The 16,320-nt window shown below is 38.7% G+C and overlaps 1 long non-coding RNA gene across 1 annotated transcript in view; it reads right to left on the bottom strand.

The window, feature by feature from the left end:
* LOC143679195 (uncharacterized) overlaps positions 1–6,597 on the bottom strand; it is a 114,988-nt gene extending 108,391 nt beyond the window's left edge. The window contains exon 1 of the long non-coding RNA XR_013173581.1: positions 6,535–6,597. This is a non-coding gene — a long non-coding RNA (uncharacterized LOC143679195). The remainder of the gene's footprint in view (positions 1–6,534) is intronic.
* Positions 6,598–16,320: the final 9,723 nt, after the last annotated feature.

Below are 16,320 nucleotides of genomic sequence, written 5' to 3'. Positions count from 1 at the left end.
ACATGAATTTCATGGCTCTACCAGATGAGCAAGTGGAGATGCAAGAATGCCCTGGTAAGCACCCAGATCTAATTTTTTTTTATAAAACAGTCTCACTGAGATATATTCACATACTATACAATTTATCTATGGTGTACAATAAATGTTTTCTAGTATTATCACTAAGTTGTGCATTTGTCACCACAATTAATTTTAGAACACTTTCAACACTTCAAAAAAGGCTTAGCATCATTTCTCAGTTCTTCTACCCTTTCCCAGCCCAACATAATCACTAATATAATTCTGTTTCTATGAATTTGCATATATTTAAAGAATATTGAAATATTACTAAGTATAGCCCATAGCTTGCACTAAATATATATTTCCCATAATATTTGTACTTCTAATTACACTTGTTGTAGTCCATATAAGAGTAATAAGGGTGTTCTTTCATGGACTATAACAAATGTAATCAGAAGGACAAATATTATGAGAAAAATATATCTAGTGTAAGCTATGGGCTATAATTAGTAATATTTCAGTATCATTTAAATATAAGTAAATCTATAGAAACAGAGAAAGACCACCCTTATCACTCTTATATTTGTACTATTCACTGCAGACATGATTTACCAGAGTTCAATAGGTTATGCAGTCCTGTGTTTTATCCTCTAACAACATACACTATGTAAAACTACCCCTTTCATCCACATTCACAAAGAGAATTATGAAATCTTAATTGTACTCAAAGTACATTTCTGCCATCACACTTGGAAATGGATACAAATATATATTTTTAATGCTATTCTCCAATAAAAGGAACCAGTTCACCCTCCAGAAATGAGTAGTTCTTGGTCTGAGGAAGGAAATACACAAGACAGTCATGGAGAACCTTGGAGAATCTTCTAGAGCCAAAAAGTAAGGAATTAAGAAAGCAATGAGAACAAAACACATGCACACATTCACACATTTGCAAATATGTGTAAAACACAGGAGCCAATTGTAAAGTCTCCCAGTAGACAAAGCTGGAACAGTTTCAGCAAAAAAAAGTCATAAGCAATTTACATTATAATGCAAAGTACAGCATGAATATACAATAATTGAATGATTACATTAATGAGTACATGGGGAAGATCAGAAATATCCTGTGTGAGTTTCCTAGAATGATTAAACAGATTCCATGAGATGAATAAGCTTAAACACTGGGAATTTATTAGCTTATGTTTTTGAGGCTGAAATAAATTCCAAATTCATGTATCATCAAGGTGATGCTTTATTCCCAAAGACTACATGCTGACAATCCTTGGCTTATACTGGCTCATAAACTGTAACAAAAGGAGCATGATAAGACAAAAAAACTTTTCGAAATGAGAGGAACAATAGAAGAGATGAAAATCACAAGGGAGACTTACAAAAAAGATTTGAAGAGGCAGAAGAAAGGATTAGTGGACTAGAAGATAGTATATTTGAAATCCTACACACAAAAGAATAGACAGGGAAACGAATGGAAAATATTGAGCAGGGTCTTAGGGAATTGAATGAAAACATAAAGTGCACCATATATATGGTGCCCCAGAAGGAGAAAGGAAGGGAAAAGGGATGAAAGAATAATATAGAAAATAATCACTGAAAATTATCCAACTCCCATGAAAGGCATAAAATTACAGATCCAAGAAGCATAGCATGACCTAAAGAGAATAGATGTGAATAAAAATACACCAACATATTAATTGACTGTCAAAGATCAGAGACAAGGAGAGCATTCTGAATGAAGCAAGAGAAAAGTGATCCATCATATACAAGGGAAGCTCAATAACACTAAAGAGATTTCTCAGCAGAAACCTGTTTGGGGGTAAGAGGGCAGGAATATGATATAGATAAGATACTGGATGAGCAAAACTGCCGATCAAGAATACTATATTCAGCAGAACTGTACTTCAAAAATGACTGAGGGTTTAAAATATTTTCTGACAAACTGGCATTGATAGAATTTCTGAATGAGATCTGTTCTATACCAATTACTAAAGGGGGCACTACAGGGAGATAGAAAATGACAGGAGAGAGGTCATCTATAGATAATGACATCTACATTAAATTGAGGAGATTGCCTTCAGCAACAAGAGAAGTCTCATCCAATCAGTTGAAAGCCTTAAAGGAAGAACTGATGATTTCAGCAGACTGAAAAAATTTCTATCTACATTTCAGCCAGCTTTTCCTCAGGAAATCATCAAAATCATCATCACAGTTCATAGGTTCTGGCCTAGCCTGCAGAATGGTGACCTCCATTGATTTGCACCCTCCAGTCATATCTATCCCTAAAGCCTCTAATTTCCGTGTAGATGAGGTGGTTAAGAACTGGTGACATAGTTGTCCTGTTTGCTACCTGATGTTCCCTTCCAGGGAGCAGAGAGTTGGTATGGGTCACTATGGTTCTGCAGGCTTTCCAAACAGACCCTTAGTTGACTGCATGCTTGTACACCAGTTGTGCTACAGAGAAGCCAATTGCAGCTAGGTTCATGCATGGGAACTTGATGTACCTGAGCTCCTGTTCAGGAGGCCTCCTACTTTAAAACAGCTGACTGCCCTATGAAAAACATGGTGTGATGTTCTGCTTTTCACAGTCGTTGTCCACACCCCTACCCATCGAAGGTCCTCTAATGCCAGGGTCATATGGATGTGGAAGAAACATCCATCTGCCTAAGACAGACACACTCCTGGAACCATCTGCTTGGGGAGGAATATTAAATCATCAATATTTAAGAGGATTCTTTGACTCTAAAGCATGGGAAAGATAATCAGGTGCAAACTAACAATTCAGAATGACTGATGGTAGAAGCATCAGTCCCAAACCTGTTAAGGGCCCCAAACCTACAATTTCCCCACTCATGATTCACTTAGAGCCACCAATATACCTATTAAAACATTGTCTGAATGTTCTTTGTTGACACATGCATCCTGATGAGACACATACCCTCACACTCACACCCAAATACAACCAAATACTTCTCATGTAAGTGTATAATAGAGAATATAGAGTAAGTGTATAATAGAAGTGCAGAAGAGAGATTTGTGGAATAAATATTGCCACCTAGGCCAATTTTAAACTACTAACCTGACATTACTGAACACAGAGCTGAGAAAAGTTATAGACCATCAATGATCCCAAGTTAATATCAACCAGCTCCAACAAAACCACTCTTTTTCATAGGAATATGTACACAGGGTGGACATGCATCTTGAGTAGGACACTCAATTTCCACCCTACAAATGCAAACAAAACTGCCCTACCTATCTCCAGTACCCACAAGCCCTCATATATCCTGGACATACATGCCAAATCTAACCCATGCAATAAATATACAGACACACCACCTAGTATACCTAAATATTTACACTTAAAATCTATCCACTCTGAATATTCACATGCTGCTCTTACAACTGCACATGACAATCACTTGAACACAAACATGTACAACCAACATATTACTGGTATATTTACACTAAATACCCTACACACACAGGACTCTCTAAAACCATCAGTTACCCAAAGTTTTATTTCATGCATCATTCCATAACAAAGCCATAACCCAATTTCACATCTATCAATACCCATACATCACAATTTCTTAGTCATACAACCTATGCCACCTGTTAGTCTCTAACACCATGATAAAATTTCCACATACCAAATAATATACACTTTGTAAACTCCATTTACACAAATGCATACATAACTACAGATACCATGTAGACATCAATTACATACAAAACCACCAAACTGACACTGAAAATATATACTAGCAACTGTATCAAATCAAAACACTACATTCCAGTAAAAAGCACAAAGAGATTCATTGAATACTTTATTACCCGGTAAAAACATTTATACACTACCCATGAATTTACAGTTTACACTCAGACAAATGCACACAAACACCAACAATCTTGTACTTTTGCTAATATAAAAATATGACTTCCCCACATTCATTGAAACTGACATACATTCACTCAAATATTTCTAATCACTGAATATATACACCCCTCAACTTTACACACCATCCCCATCTATGCAGAGAATAATTATTACCTCTCTCCAATACTCAAACATTTCCCAAAAGACATATGAAAATCCTAGTATTTTTCAAAGAACACTGTTAAAAATCCTTACATCACAGATCCTATGAATAAATGTATATAAATTATATAAATTTATATAAATCACCCACCCAATCCTAGACATACACACAAACAGCTACACACTCTGAAGAAACAAATCAATTTCCCATTGCCCAAATATGAGTACATGTGAAACCACTTCCATGTCTCTAATTACACACCCCTACTCCCACATCCAGAATTCTTAGATGTAACCATATCACATATGCCCAATATACAGATATAGAATTACTCCAGTGTGATATATTGTTATATACCTCAATTTGGACATGTTCTTAATCTCAATCCATTTTTCTGTGGATGTGAACCCATTGCAATTAGACTCTCCTGAAGATGTTATTTTTAGTTAACATGTGACCCAAGTGAATGAGGGTGGGCCTTATTCCGAATTCTTGGAGGCCATATAAAGGAACCAGGAAGTCAGATAAACTATAAAGGAAAGGACATTGACAGGTGATAGGAGGTAGAAAAATATTACAGAAATGCTGGCAGTCAGCACCACAACACTATAGACATTCAGGAGAAAGTATGACTTGTCCAAACCTTTATTTGGAATTCTAGTCTCAAACCCATGACCAATGAATGTTTAAGGTAACACATTTTGTGGTATTTATGATAACAACTCAGGCAAAATAAGATATTTACTTCCATGTATAAATACACATCCCCATCACTACATCAGGTATATACATACTAACTTCCCAGAATGCATACTAATAATGCCATAGGGATAAATTCAAATTCATAGCCTTTGAAGATTTACATCCAAGCTGCTGTGATCCTTGAATACACAATACACTTAATATACACAGATCTCAATTATAATCTAAATTCTCCAGCACACTGCAAATATGCAAAAGTACCATTCTATTCCACTCAATGTGCATATATCCCCAAACTACCTACATATACATAATCCTCACCATCAAAAATTCTCATAGATATGAGTACAGCATCTTCTAGAATACAGACTCATGACACTCCACAGTCCTTCCATCTAACCTTTACAGCATCCACTTGCTACACAAAACAGTGTAAAATCACATAAACATTTTCAATATCCAACATGTACTAAATACACGAAATGCTCTCCCCATCCCCACAAATATACAAAACACACAGGCCCTATAAACTATTATACACAGACACATTTCCTGACACTGCCTATATGCATAGGTAGAAAACTTTGACAAACCTACAATTAAACACATAAAAATCTCCAAAATTAATGGGTAAAACACACATGTAAAAAAATTCCCAAAGCTCAAATTACAAATAAATAATTCCAAATCCTGCTATACATTCACTGACTCTCACACTTTGCAAAACTACTGAGCCCCAGTCACACTCAAAAAATACTCATGAATTCTTATTCCCAAATATTTACACCCACACCACCAATCAACACATTTGAATACATACATTTCATTCCCACCAACCCATTAAATAAATACACATACCAAAACTGAATTCATTGGGCCACAATCCCAAAAACATCCACAAGACAGCTCATAAACTGAATTTTTACATACCCAAGAGGCCCACAGATAGTACATAGAGAATATTCTATTTCCAGGAGTACAGCCATTTCTTTCCCACTGAAGCAGAAATTCCAAATACATGTTTTGACCACTAAGGACCCAAGGATGAACTCGTGAACCTCACACACCAGACACATTCCTTCCCATGGAAACTCCACTTCTCAAGACAAAACCATATTAGAGTCCAATTACACATAGAGCTGTGCGTAGCAAAGTTTAACAATTTGAACATCTCTAGGTGAATGTGGTGATGATATATACACACATATAATACATTTTAATAGGTGTGTAGCACACAATCTACAAATAATTTAGATACACAACATCATTTACGGTAATTCCATACAGCCAACTGATTCTCCTATAAGACTTCTGATTTTTATACCTTAGAATTTCACTTAAGTTTTAATGTTCACTACCCCTTTTATCAACAGAATAATGGTTTTTAAACATTGAAGAATTTAACAAATTGTTATTAGAAGGCAACAAATTGAGCCTTGACACACTGTTAAGTTTATTTTATATTATTAAGTTTCCTAACGCACTTTAATTCTATACAATAAAAAAATCAATAAATGCAGCCAGGTCTGGATGTGCACATTCCTAATCTCCATGGTATAAATGCTTCTCCCACTGTGCAGGGCGGGAACTAGAGGGCAAGAGCGCCCCCTAGGGAACAGCTGATAGACACAGCAGATGCAAATAACCTGAGTACATGCACTAGTTAGCTCAGCGACATCTTTAGAAAACCATAAGGCTGAGTAGCAATTACTTTTAATTTTATATAACTGACATATAAAAGCGGGATGAGTGACAGGATTGCAGCAGAAGTACATACCTTTCCTCCCCAAGCAGTTGAAATCCCCCATTGAGAGTCCACCCTCGGTGCTGCGCATGTGCTTTCCCTCAGGAAATTGTTCCTAAGGAACCAGGAGGCCGCGTGTCCAAGTGCCCTGTCTCCCCCTCCCCCTCCAGGAGGGTGTGCACATGCATGCTATGTCAAGCCCTGCTGGAACCGGGTCCTGGGGAGGGGCGTCTGGGTTAGGTAGGAAATGGACCTGTGGGAAGGAGCTCGGAAGCTTCTGTAGGAACAGGAGATGCCTATATACCTGGAGCCTTCAGGGCCATCCCTCCCTCTGTGATAGTGCACAGGAAAAGACCACTTGTGATTTTTATAATTATAAACCTCCTTGGCAGTTCCATGCACTTAGCCACGCTCATTGGGGAAATATTTTTAGAAGAGGTCTAGCCCAAGGCTGTGTCCTCAGATCAGAAGGATTGCATATGCTCTCCTTGGTCTGCATTTCTTGTTCTTATTCAGGACTTTAAACCACAAGTATTTTCTTAGCATACATGTATCTCATGCAATATTTGGGACATACTTAGGCTGAAATATTACATATCCAAGAGGCCCACAAATAACATATACAGAATATCCCGTTTCCAGGAACACAGACAACCACTTCTTCCTCATCCACATACTTATGCTAAAATATTATTTATTGTTTATAATGTTTCAAATTTAGGAATAATGTATTTGTATTTGTTAATTCTGCCAACTTTATGCTTAGGCATACTTTGAAATTTAAAGGAATTGTGGACCAGTGCCTTTTACTAATCTATCCTAAAATTATAATTAGTCTTAATCTACCAGTACAAAGACAGTAACCAGAGCAGAATTGATAATGAAAAATGTAGAGACACACTACTTTCAAAATAAGACATAAAAGTCAAAAAGTTAATTGAAAAGATCTTCAATTATATTTGTTTCACTTGTGGAAAATAAGACTGATGCACATAACAATAGTGTAACACCCTGGATATGCTGAGATAATCCTGATTCCCACAATTGTGTCACATTATCTTCATAAGGACACACGCCTTTATCAAATTATGTATGCTAATTTGTATTCAGAAAATGATACTTTTTTTTGAAACTAGTGGAAAAACCTACCACTACAGTTGTTGAATCAGTTGACAGGCACAAAAATAGGTTTATGTCAATTATTAGGGATTAATACTTTGCTGTGTGTCTGAGAAAGAATCCATAAAATGCCCTAAAGAGTCACATACCAATTTGTTGCCAAATTATACTTTGAAGAAAACACCTACATTTTGTTCATCTGCCAGAGGCCTTCCAAAACTCTCTCCTCCCACACCTCAGGCCCACTTGCCCCTCCCCCATTATAGAATGTCTTGAATCCTAATTCTTGGCCAGTTTAAATTCAAACTTCTTCATTCTTTACTTGCATTCCTGAGAATCTGCTAGAAACAGTTCACTCTCTGAATCCTAGAATTTAATCTTTGTCAATCTGGAGGCTACCAGACAGCAGTGGTCCATGTTCAAGTACGCATGAATGATTTCAGAAAGAAGCAAGAATGTAGGATGAGAGTAATTCTTCAATTATCTCAAGAGCCATCCTTCAACTTTAAGAAAACTCAAAATTGGTCCATCTTCATAGGACAAGACTTTTACCAAGGTAGAGGAAGGAGAGAACTCTGGATTACACCAAGTAACTCTCACCTGGAGGGTGGGTAGCAGTTTCAAAGCCTGAGAGCTGCTGTTGGAGTAGTTCTCCTTGGAGGTAAATCTGGATCTGGAAAGAACCACACTGGCTATATAGAAAGGATAGGAGCAGGCATATTGAACTCTGTAGAAGAGAAAATCCACATGAAATCTGTGTTAAAGAGTAGTGGAATTATGTTGTGTGGTGGCACAAAGAAGTTTACCTAGAACCTGTGTTATTTTGGGGGGTAAATGGAAATTGCTGTATGCTTTCATTTGAAGAACAATAAATGGTGTAAATAAGATCTTGTGGGGTAGTAAGAAGCAATGGTCTAAGCTAGAAAACTGTTCAGAGTGTTATCTGTGTCTACATCTGTAATAGAGGATGCTCTCAGTAAACTAACCTGAAAGTTATTCTGACTGCCCCTCCCCAGAGTCCCTAAGCTCTTGCCAGACCAGAGACATCTTTTCTTTCACTCCAGATACATGTTTTCTTTTCTTTTATTGAAAAATGCCAGGGCCATTGGATACATTCAACTTATATTAGAAGAGATCGGTGAGCACTGAAGTGTTCTGAATTTTTGTAATTGTGAAATCTTAGATCTTCAAATCCACATCAACTTGTTCATAACTTCATGCTGAACACTTGGTCCTTCATTTTCAATGGAGATGAAGATGTTGGCTAGATTCCATGAATACTTTATGGTCACAGAATGGAAACTAAGTGTTTTTTTTGCTTTCAGATCAAACATTTGATGAAGGATCATTTCTTTTTAACAAGTGAAAGGGGAGTAGCAAGCAATTAAATATACTTTTATCTACTACTATTATTATCAATGGCCCTGTTTGTGATTTATTGTGCTAATGTTTTGGGTTCCTGCTCTTCTTGAGTACCTTATGAGTGAAGATCCTTGAATGGGAATATTTTCCAGATTTTATAATCTCAAATGGCACATGATTCATGCCTGATGATCAGAGTCTTTACCTTTGTTGTTAGGAGGTTAAATTAGAAGGACCAGTCAGTTTTCATCTCTTGCTGTCAATTTTAAACAAGGGTGATTCTCTACTTATATCCCCACTCGTTAACTTTTATGGGTCCTTACTAACCCTCTCCAGACATTGCTGGTTGTTATATGACAGAATCGTTAGGATATCAACATCTCATATCCTAATGAAAGTGTTTTCTGAGTGATTGATGTCAGAGAATCTGTAACCAGCTCTGTGTAACCTGGAATTGGTGTGAGCCATGGAGCAAAAACCATATGAGTTGTAAAGGGCATTCTGCCCAGTTGAATTTGTTGTATACCCCAGAAAAGCCAAGATTTTAAATCCTTATTCAATAGTTTTTATATTATTTCCATGGAGATAAGACCCAACCAATTGTGGGTGGTAATTTTTGATTAGATGATTTCCATGGAGAAATGTCTCCATCCATTCAAGATGGGCTGCTTACTGGAGTGCTTTAAGAGGGAACCATTTTGGAAAAGAAACAGAGTCCATGCAGCCAGAAACATTTGGAGATGAAAAAGGAAAATGCCCCCAGGGAAGCTTCATGAAAAAAGAACCTGGGAGAGACAGCTGCAGACCTTTCCATATGACCCTTCCAGCTGAGAGAGGAGCCCTGAAATCCATTGGCTTTTATTGAGTGAAGGTAACCTCTTCTTGGTGCTTTAATTTGGATATATTCATAGCCTTACCTTAATTTGGACATTTTCATGGTACTGGAACTGAAAATTTGCAACTTAATAAATTTTCATTTTTAAAAGCCTTTCATTTATGTTATATTGCATTCTGGCAGCTTACAAACTAGAACAGACATGCACTTCTGAAATCTTTCTCCAATCATTCTGGTTCTGTCATTGTGAGAAAGGAAAGTACGAAAAGTGATTTATAGTGAACATCAGGCAAAGGAAAATTGAGGAGAATATGGGAAATGCATTTTGGAAATCTACTTCATTCAAAACCTCCCTATGACTCCCTAGAATTTATCTCACAGAACCTCCCTTATCTGCTTCTGAGTTGTAAGGGGCATTTTTCCAAAGATCACATGTCAAAACTGGCCCTTGTATTGCATCAGCCCTTGAAGCTGCCTGGGTATCTCATGGGGGTTTCCTCATAGAGGTGCTGTGATTTGGTTGATAGCACAGGCTCTGCTCTTCTTGGCAGTAAGAGTTTGGGATTCTTGAACTAGGAGCAAGTTCTCCAATGGAAAAACTGCTCTATGGATTTTTGTAACCTAAAATCACTAAGAAGACATTTGCCGGTACTGAAGTTTTCCTGTCCATGTGTCTGCTCACCTAATGAAATTCATGGCTCAGATTCAACTATTCACAAATTTCCTTTTCTCTACAGCATCTTCAGTGCTCAGGCAAGACATCACCATGAATCCTGGAGTCTCTCTGTATCCTTTCACTCTGCAGTAAATCCCCCTGCCCTCTCCTAGCCCACTACACCTACCTGCCTGGGGACAGCACCCAGACCCCAACTTGAGTCCCTCTTTCCCTCCTGGAACCCCTCTGTCTCCTTCTGCTTTGGCCAGGACACTATTGGTGATAGTAAATGGAGGCTTTGTCATCACCAGTGTACTTGTTCTGACAATATCATTGTCTAAGTCAGGAAGTGAAGGGAATCAGTTCAATCTCCTTCCTCAGACCTTTCTCCTTCCTCAGTCCCCTCACATTTTGAGATCCCCAGGTATGCTCTGTGGGGGTGTTCAGCATCCCCCTCCTGGATCTTGAGAGCCTCTACTGTGGTCCCCTATAAACCAGCCATATCTATAGGTGTGGGGGACAATCAGGCTGCTGTTTGTCCCCAGGCCTTCCTCCTCAAGATCAACCACCAGCTTCCCAGCTGACCTCCATTGTTACTCCAGGGAACACTGTCTTCATGCAACAGGGAACCTCCAGTGAGGGAGGCCCTGTGTTCATGCACACAAAACCCTCATGACATGACCCTTGCAACCCCAATAGTGTTTACCAGAACAACACTGGTAAACAGCACATCAAGTCCCTGGCCAGGATGTACTTCCACTTAAATCCTGATGAAAATGTTATTTCCTGCTTTTTCATGTGAATGTCTTCCTCTTAGGGACATATTGATTGACCTGGAGTATTCTGATAAATATAGCTTAGGAATAGACAATCAAGGTTAGGGTATTAGGGAACATTGAAGGAAGGTCATGATGACAAAGTGACATGTTGAGAGAAGACACATCTGTAATACCTTTTCACAGGGATTCAAGTTTATAACGTACTTTCAGGTACCACATCTGAATTGATCCTTACCACCTTACTTAAAGTGTAAGGTTTGTATCATAAACCTAGTTTTGTATCATAATCCTAATAATAATTTACATGAGACAAAAATAAGAGTGGTTTCCTTTGATAAAGTGAGGAGCCATGACTGGAATTGAAATTTCTGAATGCAAACATTATATGCTTCCAATTTTAATTCAACTTCTAGCACAGGATTGAGCATGTGTTGTCTGTGTCAGGTCAAACATACTGGAGTAAGGAAGGGTGCAAGGACTAGGCAGGGAACTTTACATTTTCCCCTGCCCACACTTTTCTGGAGTCCTGCATTCAGATCAAGGAAGTAGTAGAATATGTGCAGTTATTAAGCGCTTGGGCTCCTCCTCATGCAGTTTGTAATCTTGGAGAGGTTATCTCATTCAAAACCTCATCTGTCAGGGTACTATTATATTTAATTCAAAGAGTAGCTGAGAAAATTCCATCAGCTAAAATGTGAACTCCTTGGTTGACTGAACTATGCATACTATAGTTCATTATAGGACATCTACTAGCTTTGGTATTATTGTTCTTGTAATTATGTTTATAATTGTTATTGTAATTATCATTTTGAATATTTGCAAGGGCAAAGAAGAAGGGCAAAAGAGCTCACAAAAGGCAAATAGGAGCCCAGGTTTATAGGTTAATTTGAATGTGAGGCAGAGATATTAGTGGTTATGGAATTTTCTCTTTTTCCACCTAGATTGTGAAAATCCCTCTATTCAGCACTGCCCCCTAGTACGATGTGTCAATCACATATCTCATCATCTTTGGTTCTGGATGTGTAATCTGGCTCCTCACACTGAAGGCTCTGGGTCTGTTTCCCAAAGTACAATAACCTCCCCCTCAGAATCATCCAGGAGATTCCTTAAATTGCTCACCCTTTGGAACTCTGTGAATGTGACCCCAGGAATCTGCTTTTAATGCACCCTCTGGGTCATTCCATACACAAAGTTAGTGAAGGCTCAAAGGCAAATCAGAGTTTAAAATAAATCTTTCTTTTGAGCTAGGGTTCCCAAAATGAATCCTGATATTGATATTTGATCTCATACAGAAGTAATGTGAGGGTGGAAGTACTGAAAATCTTACAATAAACCTTAGAAGGAGAACATGAAGAGAAAGATAGCAGTTATGCATGATGAGGGCATGTGATGTGTGTAGGGTCTGGGCATAGGGAGAATGAGGTATATGTAGAATGTTACTGACATGGAGGATTTTATCTCAGTGCTTCAATCCCTGGCCCATTAGAAGCCCAACATAACCCTGGAGGAGGAACTGCATAAGGCTGTGCAGGAATGGTGACACACAAGCAATGTTGACAAGATGATCTACTATGAGATGACAAGAAAATGAGTCCAAAGATTCACTATTTTGCAAGGGCTGGGTGGTGGGTGTGATGGAGGGTGATAAGAGAGGCTGTTGTCAGACAGGGTTGGTGATCATTAGAGGGGGTGTTTAAAGGAGGGATACATTTAAATCAGGGTGCATCTCTCCCCTACTGTAGGTTCCACATTCACCTTGAGTACTGGAACTTTTCTCACCTCTCTTTTCTAGGATGCTCAGCCTTTCTCTGATAGTGGATCTGCAGATGCCATGATGCTGAAAGTCATAGGACAGGGTTGGGGGTAATTCCTGCAGGCTGCAGTTGAATTAAACTCCAAGTTGCAGGTATTTTTTAGTGGGTGGCATGCTCTACCAACCAGATCCCTACCAGCTTTAGTGTATAGGTACACAGAAGTTATGGACATAAAATTTAGAGGTCACTTTCTGTGCTGGTTTGAAAGGAAGTATGCCCCCTAAGAAAAGTCATGTTTTAATATAAATCCCATTTCTTAAAGGTAGAATAGTCTCTATTCAATGCTGTGTATTTGGGACTGTGATGGGATCATCTCCCTGGTTGATGAGATTTAGTTAAGAACGGTTGTTAAACTGGATTAGGGGATGACATGTCTCCACCCATCTGAGTGGGTCTTGATTAGTTTCTGAAGTCCTATAAAAGAGGAAACATTTTGGAGAATGAGAGACTCAGAGAGGGCAGAGAATGCTGCAACACTACAAAGCAGAGAGTCCACCAACCAGCGACCTTTGGAGATGAAGAAGGGAAATGCAAGGGAAATGCCTCCCGGGGAGCTTCATGAAACCAGAAGCCAGGAGAGTAAGAAAGCAGATGATGCCGTGTCTGCCATGTGCCCTTCCAGCCAAGAGAGAAGCCCTGATTGCATTCGCCATGTGCTTTTCCAGATGAGAGAGAAACCTTGAACTTCATCGGCCTTCTTGAACCAAGGTATCTTTCCCCAGATGCCTTTGATTGGACATTTCTATAGACTTGTTTTAATTGGGACATTTTCTCGGCCTTAGATCTGTAAACTAGCAACTCATTAAATTTCCCCTTTTAAAAGCCATTTCGTTTCTGGTATATTGCATTCCGGCAGCTAGCAAACTAGAACACTTTCCTTAAGGAATAGTGAGCAGAAATTATTTTCCATCATCCCAGAGGCAGTAGATTTTGTAGAAGTCAGTTAAGGGAAGCCACAGGCTCACACATTCAATGGATGGGTCCTCCATCCCTTACAGTACAAACCATCAAAACTTACAATGACTCATGCTGCATGTCAAACTCTGGCTAAAACACAAAGCCATGGCAAACAGATAAAAAAACCACAACTCATTGTCACTAACCATTCCCCCAAATTTCCACCATTCCAAATAGGAAACATGTATATTTTAAGTGGAAATCATACCCTTTTTTCAATTTTTGCATCCACTTTCCTCCCAAATCTTTACCTTATCATTGCTAGGTTTAATGCTCCAAAGTGTTAAGTCCCAGGCTAAGATTCCTAAATCACGGCACTGGTCCCTGCTTTATTTACAATAATTATACACCAGAACCAGCTTTTGACTTTCAACTCTTCTGTATATGTCTGGGCCATGACAGCAGTGTCTTGGAGGTGGAGTCCACCTGTATGGCCCTGCCATATGTTACACTGGCTTGATTAATTCAACAACTTTTCAAACAAAGTATTTTGGACCACTGAGTTCTAAGTTAGAAAGTTGAAGTGAAAATATTTGAAGCTATTGATCCATCCTTGAGGATCTGCAATACACTGGGTGATACATTTTCTTCACATTCTTTTTAAGTTTGATGGTATATGCTGAGGGTGAAATGATGATGTAGTAACTTCACAATGTTCTCCAGGACTGTTGTTGTTCCCCTGACAGAATAGCCCTTATTAGGAAATGATTTATCCAGAACTTTGATAATCCACAAAATAAACTTTGTTATTTGTGTTGATCTTTGATGCTTGGCTTCCAGTGAACCTAGCTACTTCTTAGCACTTCTCTGTGCCTTCTTCCTATGCTAGGTTAACGGAGTATGAGATCAAGGAAGAGATGCAGATTGAGGTGCTGGCAGAGAGAAATGGTCCCCAGTTGCTTTTCCATCAAGCTCCCCTTAAGCTTGATCCTCTAGTGCCCTGAGACATGGTGGAAGGCCAACAGCCGTGTACAGTTCATCACATTCCAAAAGAAGACCACATTTACATAAGGGAGGTCATAGGTCTGACATGTGACACATTCCATTCAAGATGTGGCCCTTGGTATTTCAAGTAGGAAAAAAACACAAAAGTCTTGGTTCTCAGCAACACTTTGTCATGATATTTGTCAGTTTTGTGTTATCATAACTACTCTCTCAACTCAACTGTCAACATTTTTATAATATGCTTAAGAATTATGAAATTGATGAGGAGATATTTTAGAATGTTGGAGGTTCCAGCTTTCATTCCACAATGACTCTTTCTAAGATCCTTCATTGCTGAAATCTTCTCTCATATTTCATGAAACTTTAGGTAAACTGATCCATGCAGAACCTTTTATGTCCATAAAATATTGCTATTATCGACATGTGGTTGGAAGGTGTTCTAATTTGCTAACTTCCAGGTGATATACCAGAAACAGAATGGCTTATAAAAAGGAGACATTATTAACTGCAAATTTACAATTCTAGGGTTATGAAAATGTCCAAATTAAAGCAAAGCCATGAAAATGTCCAATCCAAGACATCCAGGGAAGGATACCTTGGTTCAAGAAGGCCACTGATGTTCAAGGTTTGTCTCTCAACAGGAAAGGCACATGGAAAACATGGTGACATCTGCTAGATTTCTCTCCAGTCTTCTTGCTTCATGAAGATCCTCCAGAGGTATTTTCCTTCTTCGTCTCCAAATGTCTCTGGCTGCTTAAGCTTTTGTGGTTCTCATAGCTCTGAAGATACTTCCAAAATGTTTCCACTTGTAAAGCATTTCAGCTAACTAACCAAGACCCACCTGGAATGAGTGGAGTCACATCTCCTTCTAATCAAAGGTTAATACCCACAATTTGGTGTATTACAACTCTGTGGGGATAATCTAATCAACCCTCAAACCTACAGTACTGAATAGGAATTAAAAGAAAGGGCTGCCTCCACAAGAGGAGCCAGGATTAAAACATGACATTTCTAGGGTGCATAATCCTTTCAAACCAGCAAACCAGCACAGAAGGTAAAATCTGGAGACTCATGTAACTTTTTCTTCCTTATTTTCCTCCCTAACTTTAGAGTCTATTTCTAGGAAGGCAGGCCCCCAGGTTCAGTGTCCCAGACAGTAGCAATGGAGATACCAGCAGACTCTGAGGATGACAGTCCCCAGGGAGATACACTGAAGCTGTGAAAGAGTGCATTGATATCATGGATGGGGTGGTGGGGCATTTGTTTTCACCCTCTGAGGAGGCAGATGGAGAGAGGGAAGAGGGAGTCCATGAGAAGTAGTAGAAGGAAGAGGATGAAATCTATGCAGACCCA

The sequence above is a fragment of the Tamandua tetradactyla genome, chromosome 4 (genome assembly GCF_023851605.1).
Source record: "Tamandua tetradactyla isolate mTamTet1 chromosome 4, mTamTet1.pri, whole genome shotgun sequence".
Taxonomy (NCBI): domain Eukaryota; kingdom Metazoa; phylum Chordata; class Mammalia; order Pilosa; family Myrmecophagidae; genus Tamandua; species Tamandua tetradactyla.
This window is presented reverse-complemented; position numbering and strand designations above follow the sequence as displayed.